The sequence below is a fragment of the Pyxicephalus adspersus genome, chromosome 11 (genome assembly GCF_032062135.1).
Source record: "Pyxicephalus adspersus chromosome 11, UCB_Pads_2.0, whole genome shotgun sequence".
NCBI lineage: Eukaryota > Metazoa > Chordata > Amphibia > Anura > Pyxicephalidae > Pyxicephalus > Pyxicephalus adspersus.
Window position 1 is genome coordinate 6,418,750 of NC_092868.1, and position 13,697 is coordinate 6,432,446.

Consider the following 13,697-nt stretch of genomic DNA (forward strand, 5'->3'; position numbering starts at 1 on the left):
CTCCTTGGCCTGATGCGTTTGCCTATTGCCTTCTTAGGGGTAATTATGCAGAGAACATTTGGCTGATATTGGAAATTTTGCGTTTCATTGGTTGAGGAGATTACAGGGATAGAAACTGAATTGATATAGAAGTTCAAAGTACCTGTATTGTGGTCATAAGGATTCAATATGAGAACCTGGGATTGCTTAAAGGGTAAGGAAAGTGCAGCCAGAGGTTTAAAAAACCCCATCTCTACTTTTTTTTTTTTTTAGCTTTTACTAGCTAATATTAGTTAATTCAAATGGATGTGTGAGTGGGGTTTTGTCCTATTAAGAATGTACCTATGGAGAAAAGCCTGTGATTTTTCTTACATACATAAAAAGATACTATCAAGCTATAGGAAGGATGGAAAAAAGACCTACAGGAACAGCAGAGGAACAGGAAGGGCAGAAGAACAAGTTATGGGAAGGGTGGAGTAAAAACCTACAGTATGGGCAGATGAGCATAATTTGGGAAGGGTGGGAGAACAGGACAAGTTAAGCAAATAGATAGATTCAAGCTACAAGGAAGATGGAAGAAAAACATACAGGAGCAGTGGAGGAACAAGCTATGGCAAGGGTGAAAGAAAATTAGAAGCTACAAAAGAGGGAAGGAGAAAGCTATGAGAATAATGGAGCAAAACCATACAGAAACGGCAAAAGGTCAAGCTATGGGAAGGGTGGAGTAAAAACCCACAGAATGGACAGAACAGGCTTTGGGAAGGGTGGAAAAACAAGACAAGCTATGCAATAAGATAGAATCAAACTATGGGAAAGACAAAGGAACATGAGAAGCTTCATAAGGGAGGAAGAGAAAGCCATGAGAAGAATGGAGCAAAAACCTACAGGAAGGACGGAGAAACAAGCTATGGCAAGGGTAGAAAATTATGAAAAGTTACATACTGGGGTGAGGAGCTAACTATTTGAAAGATGTAAGAAAATTCTACATGAAAAAAAAAGAGGAATAGGTTATGGGAAGGGTGGAGGAACAAGATAAACTACAGAAAGTGCGCATGTGGTGCCCGTGAAGAGGTGGACAAACTATGGGACGAAGGGGAGAAGAAAAAGCTAAGAGAACTGCAGAAGAAGAAGCTATAGGAAAGGCAAAAGTAGGGGAAGAAGCTAAAGGTAGGATTTAGGACAATCTTTAGAAAAAGTATAGAACAAGTTACAGAAAAAGGGGAGAGGCAAGTTATGGAAATTATGAAAGAAACACCTACACTAAGGGCAGAAGTACAAGGTAAGTAGAAGGACAGTGTAAGAATAGGATGCCAGAAAAAGCTATAGAAAGGTGGTAGAACAAGTTGTAAAAGAGGATAAAGCTACAGGTAGGGTTAAGTAACAAGATATAGAAAGGGATGAACATGCTATGATATGTGAGAATGAACAAGCTGGTTCTCGGAAACCAAACTACTTCAGTCTGCAAGCTGAAAAATGAAGTTTTGCAATATTATCTTAAAAGTGTCCACCTGAAATGAAACATCAGTTTTAATTTGAGTTGGCCTTTAATTAGGGTGCAAAAGCTATATGTTATGCCTAAAAAGAGAACACAGTTTTGTATTCAAACTAGGCAATTAGCTAATTTTCCTAATCAATTCTCGCTAATATCTTCAATCCATTTGCCACAAGCAATTAGGCATAATGTCAGTGCAGAGCTCAAGTCCCAAATTATAACTCAGAAAGTGACCTTCACTTGTCACTCCGGGCCTTATATACAGCTTTGCACTCCGTCTATACAGCTTGAAAATCATCCGTTTACCTGGAAACGATCCAATCTTCATAAACACAGAGCCAATGAGGAATAGGGGATAGATTGCAAGTAATGACTGATTCTTCCTGACTGATTACAGTTATGCAATACTTGTAATTAAATTAAATACTAAACTGATGTGCCAAGGAGCCCCGGACATTGACTTAGTAACTTCTCATAGGTCCACATCTGGAGGAAAGCTGTGCCAAGGGTTTATCCTGATGTATTACAGTACTTGCGATCAGTTTGGAATGGATAATTATTAGAACTATATATGGATCATCTTGTGCATTAGAAACAAATCATATCGTCACACAGCTCTATTCTTTCCCAAGCTCTCTCCATGGGAATGAGATGACACAGGATTTGCCCTAGTTTTCAGTAAGAACTGAAACCCAACTCAAGCCAAAGCTTTCTGGATTGTGTGTGGAGGGATTAGAGACTTCCTCAAGTTTGCAATGCTTGGAAAAGTAAGTACCAAATGTTTATTGGTTGTGGAGTTTGGTTAAAAAGCTAACTCTTTCTGAAAGTCTAAGAGTACCTCCTTATGATTTTAGATTGAGGAACATCTTCCTTGAAGGTAAGTTTCCTAAATTTAAAGCCTTATAGGAAAGCAACTACTCTGATTACTAGGTAGTACATTACCTGTCCTTTAATTTTCTAGCTTGCTGCTGGTATGTCCCCTAATTTGGGCTTTTTCTTTAGAACCTCCAGATTATGAGTGTGGAGTCTATTCAGTATTACTACCAAGGTATTTAGAGGCCCTGATGAAGGGACCTCTAAAACGTGTTGGCTATAAATCTGTTGTTAAATCATAAATTGTGGACTCTCCTACAAAGTATTTGGTGATTCTTCTCACATTTTTTTCCAATATTTCCAATGGATCCCTAGTTAAGAGCGACATTTCTGATATTGAAGGTCCAGTTTCTTTTGGATTATTTGTGCTTCTGGTCTTTAATCTTTTTAAACATTAGGCTTTAAAAAAGCTCTCTAAGACTGGAGAAGATAGACTATTATGGGGGAGACGGTGTGATCAGCACAGCTTGAATGAATTCCTAAAAATCATTTGTCAAAAATGTTCAATCCTGGACCAGATCCATTCTAAGATTGCAGGACCACTTAGGTTCTTGCATGATAGTCTATCTTCCCCAGCTTTAAAAAATCTGTCCTTTATACAAGAAACTAACTGTAGCTCATGTGGCCTGACATTTTGAAAACTTCCATATCTAGTTGGTATTTACCCTGTCAGAACCTCACCCTTCTAATTTCACTTTGTATTTGATGGGTGTAAGGGAATAGAAAATAAAGGGTAGTCTACCCACTTACTGTTTTTTTGATGGGTGTCAGAGAATCTAGCAAGTCAGGCTCATTATGCACAAGTATGCTGGCCATCAATTTTGCATTTGATTGACCAGTCAGATCAGTAATTGCTCAGTTTCCAGTCCCAAAGCACAATATGATATTCTAGCATTCTGATCATTAGGGTTGGAGATGGGGTGGACCTCATGGCCATACCAAGGATTCTCCAATAGATGGAACTCCCAATCAATATTGCTTGGTCTTTCATAAACACAACCTGTGTATATTTGATCAGTATTTACCAATATATTTAATCACTCTGTATACACTTGAGGAATCACTGCTCACAATCAATCTGTTGTCGAAATAATTTCAGATTCTTAGACAATCTCAATATTTTACCGGATCAGAATGGAAAATTGATCTGTGTGTCCTTTGCTTGGTCCATTTCCAGGTTTGTGATCTTCATCAACTTTTTCTGCTGGGTCGGAATGACAAAGCTATTGCACTTGCCTACAGATGCTAAGTCATCTTGGCATGGTTCTCTGCCAATCCTGCACATGCCAGAAGGGGCACCCGGGGGCCCAAGCTTCAATAAACAGCCATGGTGTCATGAACTGATGATAAATCTTTTCTGTGGGGACACAAATAGCGCTTAAAATCTGACAGAATCTCTAACTCCTGCTGCTATATTATAATTCAACAGCAGCTCCTTATACATTATAATTAAAATAAAAAGCTAGTAACTTGGTAGCAATTTTTTTTTATTTTTATGCAAATCCGTCAGTTCGCACATATTCATACAAATTATGAATCTCAGTTGTCTGAATTCCTGAACTGATTTTCTGCAGAAGAGACACATCTGCATGCAAATATTTGGTGTACAGGCTTGTGTGAGTTGGCGGTTCTCCTGATTTGATTGTCAATGTCTAATAATAAAATACCAGAATTTGGTGGAGTGACTTTTCAAACTTCGGGTACCAACCTTACTCAGTGCTAGTTTTGAGTTTCTCAAATTTCTCTTCCTTTTCTGTGATGGTATTTGAAACTATTGATTTATGGCACTCTTTAAATCTCCTGTCATAGTACATTGCACCATCAGATGAGTCACATCTTGTGATGGCCGGCGGACTGTTTTGACAAACTTTGATGAATGTGAATGACCACAGCTGGAGAACATATAGTAAATAGTTTCCATTGTAATTCTTTAGAAGCTGCCCATAAACAGAGGGAGTGTTTAGTTTTGTCTGTCATTAAAGCAGAACAAATCTCAAAGATCTCAAATTTCCTAGGTGAAAAAATTTGAATTATAAGTACCTCACCCCCATCTACTTCTTCTGTATCACTGGGCATGAAGCCACCATCCCTCCAGGGGAATGAAGTTTGGGTAAAATCACATAAGACTCTCCAGTCCATTTCAAGAGGGCCATCTTCTAAGAGTTTGCTCGGTGTTCTCCATGCCAGATGTTGTTTGATGTCATCTTCGTCTAGGTGCCAAGGTCGGAAGGTGGAGTTAGGAAAGTCCTAATTTTTTTCTTACAGCTACTTTTTACACCAATATTAGTAGGGACTTTGTAAAGTTGAAAGCCTGGACATAAGAAGACTTTTCATTTCAATGACTATATTTGTATAAGCTGGATTCATCTTCCAAATTGAATCCACAAAAGTTTCAATAGTCAATTAATGGGATGCAGACAAACTTTGGATATTTTACATATTTTTATCAAGCCCCCGTATCTACAGAAGAAATATGAAGTTATGATCTTGCCTACATAGTAGCAAAGCCAAAGGAAACGAGGAGACAGGAAGTATCCCTCTCACCACCATCCCTCAACTTCCCAATATACCTCTACCTCTACCCCATCACCATTTCCTTATCCCTCTTTGTACCTCTACACCCCCAATTCAATCACCCTCCCAGTTTATCTCCAACCTCCCCACTGAACTGAACCCCCTATTACCTTACTATACCTTTATTCCCCCAACAGTCTTCCTCCTTACCTCCAGTTCACCTATATCCCCAAACTGCCATTTCCATACCCCCCACTATACCTCTTCCCTGCCACCACCATCCTCCTACTCCCTAGTACACCCCACCCTTTCTAACAGTAATCCTCTTATCTTTTTCCCTTCTCAATGGCCACCCCTCCATGTCCCCACACCCCAACAGCCATCCCTCTATCCTCCATCATAACTCTTTACTCTTCAACATCCAGCTGCCTCAAGGGGATTTTATTTTGATAGTGTGAGCATGAGGTGACAAAGTCACTACAAGAGGAGCTAAGAAGCAACAGGAAGAAAGCTCCTTCTTAAACAAAGGTACAACCAAGCAACCAGTCAGGAGGTCAGCTGCAGGTCAATTGACATTGTCAATGAATTCCGAATGACCTAAGAATTGTCTAAAACGAATGCCACCAACACAACCCCAGAGCCCATTGTGGCCATTGACAAAGGCCCTAATCTCTGCTCATTCATTATACCTCCACCTGATTCACCTTTTTGCTGTCAGTTCAGCACTGACTTTCTCATTTTCTATAGAAGTATAGAATACTTCTATAACTATACTTATGGTATCCCATTTTTTTCACAGCCTTGTCAAAATGTCTTCTCCTCACACAGTAATTATAAAAGGAGCAATTCATCCTCAAGGTTCACAGGAGAACCAATCAGAATGTTCAGAGCTATGGCTTCTGCTGTGAGCTTTGAGGATGAATTATGTTACAGTACTTAAAGCTAGAGAGGTCAGTGATGGCTTGTTCTATCTACTTGTATGTCATTCGTCTGGCCACAAGTTCATTTTGAAGTCTCCTGTTCTCTAATAATAAACAATAAAAATACAAGAAAGCCAACATGGTAGATGATATTCTCAGTTCTTCCAATGATAAAGTATATTTTGATATTTTGATGTCTTGTACTTAAGATTTACGAACGTTCCTTAATACTGTTTCATTGGAGCTTCCAAACCCTGCATATCTCTTACGTCCTTGACACTCCCAAGCCTGCTAAAGGGAACCATAAAAATTAAATAGTGTCACAGAGTCAATGGCAGCTAGGAGAGACATTGATACCCTGAGTATGCTCAGCTGCTTTGTCAAAGCAAAGAGCCGCCATTTTCCTGTAATTGCCTTGGGATTCATTTATGAGTCCATTTTACAAACAAATTGTGCTTAGTGGGGTTCTCCTATGAGGAGCAATTTTATGCAATAAGTAAAAACATTTAATAAGTTACGACTACTGTGCAGCAACTGGCACAGTTCACTGTCTCCAAAAACCAAACTGTGTTACTGTCTGCGGATGTAGTTGTTGCAGCTGTGTCCTTGCAGAGTCAGTCCGCTGATTTGCACCTGGGTCCCATGCTTGATTCTTGTTCCTCTGTGCAACAACTTTACAACGCCTTAGAAAGCTGCCCCCGGTCGTCCAACCTGCATGTTTTGACATTTTTGCACTGACCCTGCAGGTTGGTAATGGGAAATACTGCTGTACACCACTTCTGATGTCCTGTCTGAGATGGCTAAAAGCATCTTCAAAGCATCTTGTATACTTAAAGCAATTGTTTGCAGCGCCTTTATGCAGCGCAATATGTTCATGTCAATTCTGCCCTCCTAAGTAGCACATGGTGCTCTTATCCAAGGGCCAATTCATCGAATGTATGATGCAGGTTCCAGAGGGGTGGACCAACTATCATAGATGGCAGAGTAGAGTACGTATGTATTTATGATAGGACAAGCTGGTGCAAGAAGAACCAAACAAAGCTGGTTGGTTAGCCAAAGGCCCTTAGTTCTGACCTTTGTTTAAAGGCTGCTAAGTAGGCCAGCTGTGAAATACTGCAGCATTGTCTTTCTGCATTGCAGAGGGAAGGTCCAGCAGGTTGCAAGCAAAGACAATAATTCAGCTACTCTAGGTCTTAAACATATGCCTGTTAACATATCTTTGAGATCTACTAGCTTGATGGAGTTGTGGATAGAACGCTCTTCTTTTGTATTCCCATGCTGACATATAACACAGCGGGCCTTAGTTTTTAAAGCTCTCTAAGACTGAAGAAGATAAACTATCATGGGTGATCCAACAAACCTGGAACTGATTTCTGATCTGAAAAATAATTTCCTTAATATTTGTCAAAATTCCCAATCCTGTACCAGATCTGTCACCGTAAGGTTCTCCCATGATAGTTTATCTTCACTGGTTTTGGAAGCTTTAATAAATCAGTTCTATTGTTTCATGGAGTACATAGTCATGTCCATTCCACAAAGGAGCTTATAATATCCCTACCATAGTCATAAGCCAATTTTAAGGAAACCCAATAAATCTAAAGTGCCCTAAGGAGCCCATGCAAACTTGGGAAAAACTGAAGTCCATGCCATTAGCGTCCTGGCAGACACTCAAGCTTGGGGTCCCAGAACCTGAAGCCAAAGAGTCATCATGCCCTCCAATTGGCTTGCTTTAACTGCTCCCCATTAATGCTGCTTGTTGATTGGCCCATTGACACACAAGACCCTCCTTAGCCCTTAGTAGAATAACTCACAGCCTACACTACTGTTTCTTATCTCAATCCTGCCAGTTAAAGAAAGAGTCAAAAGTAAGGGGCAACCCCAGAAAACTGCTTTCCACTGCACCGGCAAAGCACAGATTCACTTTAAGCCCAGCTAAATGTCAATAAAGCAAGCTCAGGCCTTTTTACCAAACAACAGTGCCCTTGTCAAGGTCGCGTACAGTAAACCCTTTTCTTGACTGTCACTTGCATTTTCCGAGCCGGATCCACTAGCTGCTGACAGCCGGTTTCTTTGGTCAGACTTTGTGCAAGGCTTGCTGCAGCAAAGGTCAGCCATGCAAGGGTAAGGCTTGACAAAGCATGTGCTGATGCAGTTAAGTGCTCCTATATTGTCTCCCCACTTTGCTGTATGGAGCACTCTGATCCATTAAAGGAACTCTGAGAAATCTAGCGCTCACCTGCTGTTTTTTTTTCCCCCCTCGGGATACTGGCGTTACAGTGATTTATTGTAACTGACTTAACTTCTTCAGCTCCTCTCCTCCTGAGGGTGCAGCTTTAACCAGAGATTCTTCTTTGAGAGCAAATTAATCTGATCTGACGTAGAAAGGGTGCATCTGAAGGTTTATTTATCTCTATAGAAAGGTAGCTTTCATTCTGTTAGCCAAACACGAAGGTAAATTTCCACTTCTCTGTAGATTGATTCAAAAGAACTTTTAGGTTTACCTCCAAGTTTATCCAACCCCTTCTTGATCTTCTTGAAAGATGGAGAGATAAAGTCTTTTTGGTTGTGAGTTTTGATTGATTATTAATGAACAGGCGTAATGCAGCATGCATTGATTAATATTTTTAATCTTTATATATGAAGCACCATTTTATTACCAAAATGCAATAGTGTGAACGAGCCAGATTGGAAAGCCAGTTGGACAACTGGTAACAATTTTTAGTTCCCGAGTTCATTTAAAACCAGGAATTTCCAGGAGAAAAGGGGTTCAGTTTTCACTGGTCACATTATTAAGTTCACCAGATTAAATGCTCACTAGAGCACATATCCAATCAGCCAATCACAGCAGAAACGTAATGCATTCAAGCATGTAGACATTGTCAAGACAACTTGCTCAAGTTCAAACTGAGCATGAGAATGATAAAGAATTGTGAGTTAAGTGACTTTGAATTGGCATGGTTGTTGGTGCCAGGATGCCAGAGGTCAAAGACGAATGGTTGATGGACAGGATCAAGGTGATAGAAAGGTAACTCAAATAACCACTCATTACACCTGACGTCTCTGTGTCACACTTACCTCTTCCTCCATAAAGCGCAGACATCTCTCTCCTGTGCATGCTGACAGTCCTGACTCTGGGCATGCCTCTGCTTCCAAGCTTTATCAGTTTTGTCCAACCCACCGGCCAACCAGAAAATAGCCTATTAACCATTCTTAGCTAGTTAGTTAGCTCAAACACAGCACTCCTGTAACGTGTCTCCCTGTGGTGCAGAGCCACTAGTTCTGTTAAGCTAGTCCCTGTACACCTGTTCGTTAATTCAGTGCTTCCTCTGTCCAGCTCCTATGTTAACCCTTTGTTGCCCAATCTGTTGTTATCAGCCTATTTCCTTGTGCTGTTCCAGTGTTCCTCTCTGTCTGGGGATATTCCTGTGTCACCTGTGTCTCCTGTTGCTTCCAGTGTCATAGACATAAATAAATACAAAGCAGAGGGGTCTTTATAGGCAAGGTCAATGTATTGTAAATACAATGCTTCTCAGAAGTACAATATAGATACTTAAGATCATTACAGCTGTAAGTGATCTTCCAAAATGTCACTATACAGTCAACGACTAGTTACAAAACATATGGTGGTCTACAAATCCAGACTGTAACTTGGAAATCTGTGGTAGGCAAATGTTGAAGCGATACCCGACGCGTTTCATCTGCTGGGAGCTTCCTCAGGGGTACAGTAACGTTTGGGAGTACATTTGTGGTATAATTTTGGATAGTTAACCCACTGATTCAATACTATATATGTCCCATATAAAAGTCTGAGGAATTCCCCCGGTCAAGGAAGGGAATCCGCGGCCGCAGCTCAGACCTCAAACTTCTTAAGACCTCAAGATCTTAATTATCTATAATGTAATTCTGAGAAGCATTGTATTTACAATACATTGACCTTGCCTATAAAGACCCCCCTGCTTTGTCTTTATTTATATCTAAACTTTAAATTTCTCAGGGTTGGCAAGCACCTTATGTACAACTTTATTTGGGTACACCATATCTACTGGCTTTTGTTGTTTGTCAGTTAGTAACAAAGAAAAACACTGCAAGCATTTTCACTTTATATTCTTCTCTGTGCATTTAACAACAATTTTTTCACAATTGCGAGTTGATGACAGGGTCTTTCTAAATTGTTTTTGATAAGATAGGGCCAGATGGGTGCTAACCTCAACCCAATGGGCAACCATTGTGCTTTTTCTTGATTACCATAATACGCCTAAACAGAAGGGAAACCGGCTTCGAGCTGGGGATAACGGCACTGCCAAATGTTACCGGTCCACTTTAACTCTTTGCATCATTATTAAACACTGCTGATCTGCATCAGCTTCATTGATCGAGGGAACCATCGGCTGCTCCATCAGTCACAGTTTTTCAGGCAGAAAACATTTTTTGAATCCAGGTATTTTCCCCCATTACATGAACGGAGTTAAGGGAGAGGAGAATTGTAGATGAATATAAATATCCATTTCCTTGTTCTGCATGGTCAGGATGTATCTACCCCTCTTAAATTGGCTTAAGCAAAAAAGATGTAAAAGGAATCGGCCCCAGGGGTGGCAGCAAATCCAAAGAAGCCGGCAGGAGACAGACGCTTGCCGGGTTATTGAGAAAAATGTGTCCTTTCAACAGCTCGGCTCCGGCCTGACCCCTGCCGCTGCACAGTCCAATCGGGTGGCATTTTGCAGCGGAGGCTTTGAATATTGATGAGGAGACACAGAGGAAGCGATAATAAAAGATTCACAACGTGAGAAATTATATATGGGCAGCCATGCAGACAGAGGCTTGGACGCTATGGGGGGGATACGCGGTTGCAATGTATGGGCCTGGGGACTAAACTTTCCATATTCCGCTCCCTCTGAGCCTTTCCTATTGTTAGAAATTTATTTCCAGCGTTCCTTTCAAATGATATTTTCACAGTCAATGGTTATATTTGTTCCTGCCATGTCCTCATACAAGCCAAAGGCCGAACACTCTGTACAACATGGCCGTCCAATCAATGGCAGGGGCTTTATAAAGAGAGCCTTCCATAGAATTGGCGGATGGCTCCTTAGTACAGAGGACCTTTCGGTACCGGAATGAATAAATATACAACATTACAAATGTACAGCAATGATATAATTATTTTAACCCCCCATATTAAAAGCCATCCGTGGGCAGACATCCCATCCGAGCAAGTAGATAGTGATCCCAGAAGACACCTGGACACATATGGCTCCACTCAGGCTAAAGCAGAACATTCTATTCTCCTGGAAAGGATTTATTAAAAATTTCTTGCTATGAGCTGGCAAATGTTTTTAATCCTGGACCATGTCCATTCCTTGTTTTCTGGATCTCCCAGGTTCTCTCATGATAGTCTATCATCTCTAGTCTGGGAGAACATTAGTAAATCAGACCCAAAGAGTAGAGGCATTATCATCCCTTTCCTGGCAATACACCAAGCATTCCAGCTCAATTCCAAGTCATACACTGATTGCCATCAATCATCAATCTTTGGATTTCATATTAGAAGAACGTAGGGTGCTCCAAATGTTGTATAAAATGCATACCTGCAAAATAAAGATGTCATAAAAAAATGAAAAACCTCAATTTAAGCAAGCTTCCCATGGAACTTAGATTGCCAATCTGACAGGGAGAGAATACTAAGTAAATAACAACACACATAGCTATGCCTGAAAGGTCAGATTGCACTATTCTAAATCTGATGAAGATCAGATATAATGTAGCACTTTTTATAGCTTTCATATTTGTCCCTATATTCTTGTAAAGGCCTTTGGCTTTTAGGCTCTGGCTGTACAACTTTAATTCCCGCCCCTTCCTAGCATTAGGCTCCTCCTCTTGCTATTCTAATTTAAAAACCTCATTGGGCAGGGGAAGCTCTGGAATTGGAAGGTTGACAAGCATAGGGTGGGACCTGCCATGAGCGGCAGAACTTATTTCAGAGCTTAGCAGAAGTTAAGGTCAAGACTACAAGGGAATACCAGGACTGGTCTAATTCTAACACAGGACACACCAATTTTTTTTTTTATTGTAGATTCCAGTTCAGTTTCACTCACAGTTTGGTTTCTGCGCTTTCATACATTTTTCTTAAAAATATATTTTTTTAAATGACGGTCACTTTAAGATGCAAGATTTTTGGGGGAAATTCTCTCTTCTCATCGCTGCCATCTTGTGGTGCCTCTGAAGTATTGCATGTCCAGATATTACAACAAAATAAAATACAATTACTAATAAAAAGGAAAAAAAATGCAATTATGAAGAGCAGATTAACCTTGAATGCAAAGGAATTTGAATGCCAAAGTATATTTATCAAGCAATGCAGAACTGAAAGAAACTCCAAAGCATGCTAGTAATATGACCTCATTTAAATGCTATTCTCTCTAATGTGCCCTGACTTTTTTTTTATCGGTGACATAAACACAATATTGGAATATAATGGGGTTTCAAGGGCATTTGGATGTAGTTTAGCAAATGTTGTACTCTGCTGACATCTAGTGGACAAATGTGATTATTACACCCTGAGCATAGGAAAAGCTTTGGTTAAATGTGGAAGCATACTCTTTCCATGGCGCTTTGCCGACCTCTAGTGGTAGCTAGGCAGAAAGCTTCTGCAGCTTATAAAAGTCACAAAAATAGCTCTCCAAATAAAATTAAAAATGACCTTTAGTGTGATCTGCGGCAGCTGCTTCCCATTTATGTGCACTCATGATAGTGACGGCTTCATGACTTTTCTGGAGGGAATTTCCCGATAGTGAGAAGATTAAACCAAGCTTGCGCAAAGTGTGTTGCAATGGCCACTTGCCAATGCCTCCATTGGAAATCTATGTGATGGTGACAACTGAAACACAGAACGTTGTCACCTATTTATAGGAAGAGACAGAACAAGAGCCCTCATAGCAGGATCGCCAGGTATTATTCAAAAGAATGCTGCAGATTTAAATTTATTAGAATATGCTATGACAATATGACAATATGAGATTCAGGTGATTGGGTTTCGATTTAGTATTTTAGGGAAAATGAGCCAATGATCAACCTATAAAAAATTATAATGAATACAGGTTCACCTCTGTTTAACTTTTGTAACTTTATTTATGCCAATGCTGTTACGGATTACAATTTGCCAAAATTTGGCACATCTGTTCATCAGGATCAACATATAAAATAATGCAAAGCAAATAAATCATAGCCACACATAAAACAGATGCGAAAAGATAAAAGAAAATGGCAACCATTCAGAAATAATCTGCTGATCACTGTGAAATGTGATTGACTGGTATGGGTTTCCTCCTCCTATTGCCTTCTTCCCCTATACTCCATTGCTGAGTGCAGTGGTTTTTAGGGTGGCCCTTTCTTTTTTATCAAAAACTTAAAAATGTGCAGTTGGCTCATCCGATGAGAAAAATGTATACATTTTGGGTAAAAGTTAAGTGTATCTTGGGTAAAATTATGTAAAAAGAGCCCCCTACACAAATCTCTGACCCCATTCCTAAAGTATATGTGTAACAATTTTTTTAATTTTGAGAAGCTTTACACCCCCCATTGGAGGCATTTCCTTTCACTTTTTGAGTTTTTGAGGAGACACAGAAAGAAGTGAGAGGACATCTCCATAGTTGGACAGGTTGTTCCTTTGTGGGATCATCACCTCTTTTTCTGATGACAATTGTAACATTTTGGATTTCTCACCAATATCTGTCTGAAAATGGCTACCAGGATAGCAGGAAAGGATGAAAGTCCACCAAGCAGGGACACCAGGAATGGTAACTTGACTGGTCTTTTACTACTACCTTCTTATATCCAAAACTTTAAGCCAATCCCCATGGATTAAAAAAAAAAAAAAAAAAAAAAAAAAAAGAATAGCCCTCTCCATTCCACCACTTCCATACTCT

At 40.0% G+C, this 13,697-nt stretch overlaps 1 long non-coding RNA gene across 1 annotated transcript in view; it reads left to right on the forward strand.

Annotated features, from left to right (window-relative positions):
• The first annotated feature begins 1,963 nt into the window (after window positions 1–1,963).
• Window positions 1,964–13,697, forward strand: part of LOC140340799 (uncharacterized) — a 36,180-nt gene continuing 24,446 nt past the window's right edge. Inside the window, exon 1 of the long non-coding RNA XR_011922736.1 lies at window positions 1,964–2,238. This is a non-coding gene — a long non-coding RNA (uncharacterized lncRNA). The remainder of the gene's footprint in view (window positions 2,239–13,697) is intronic.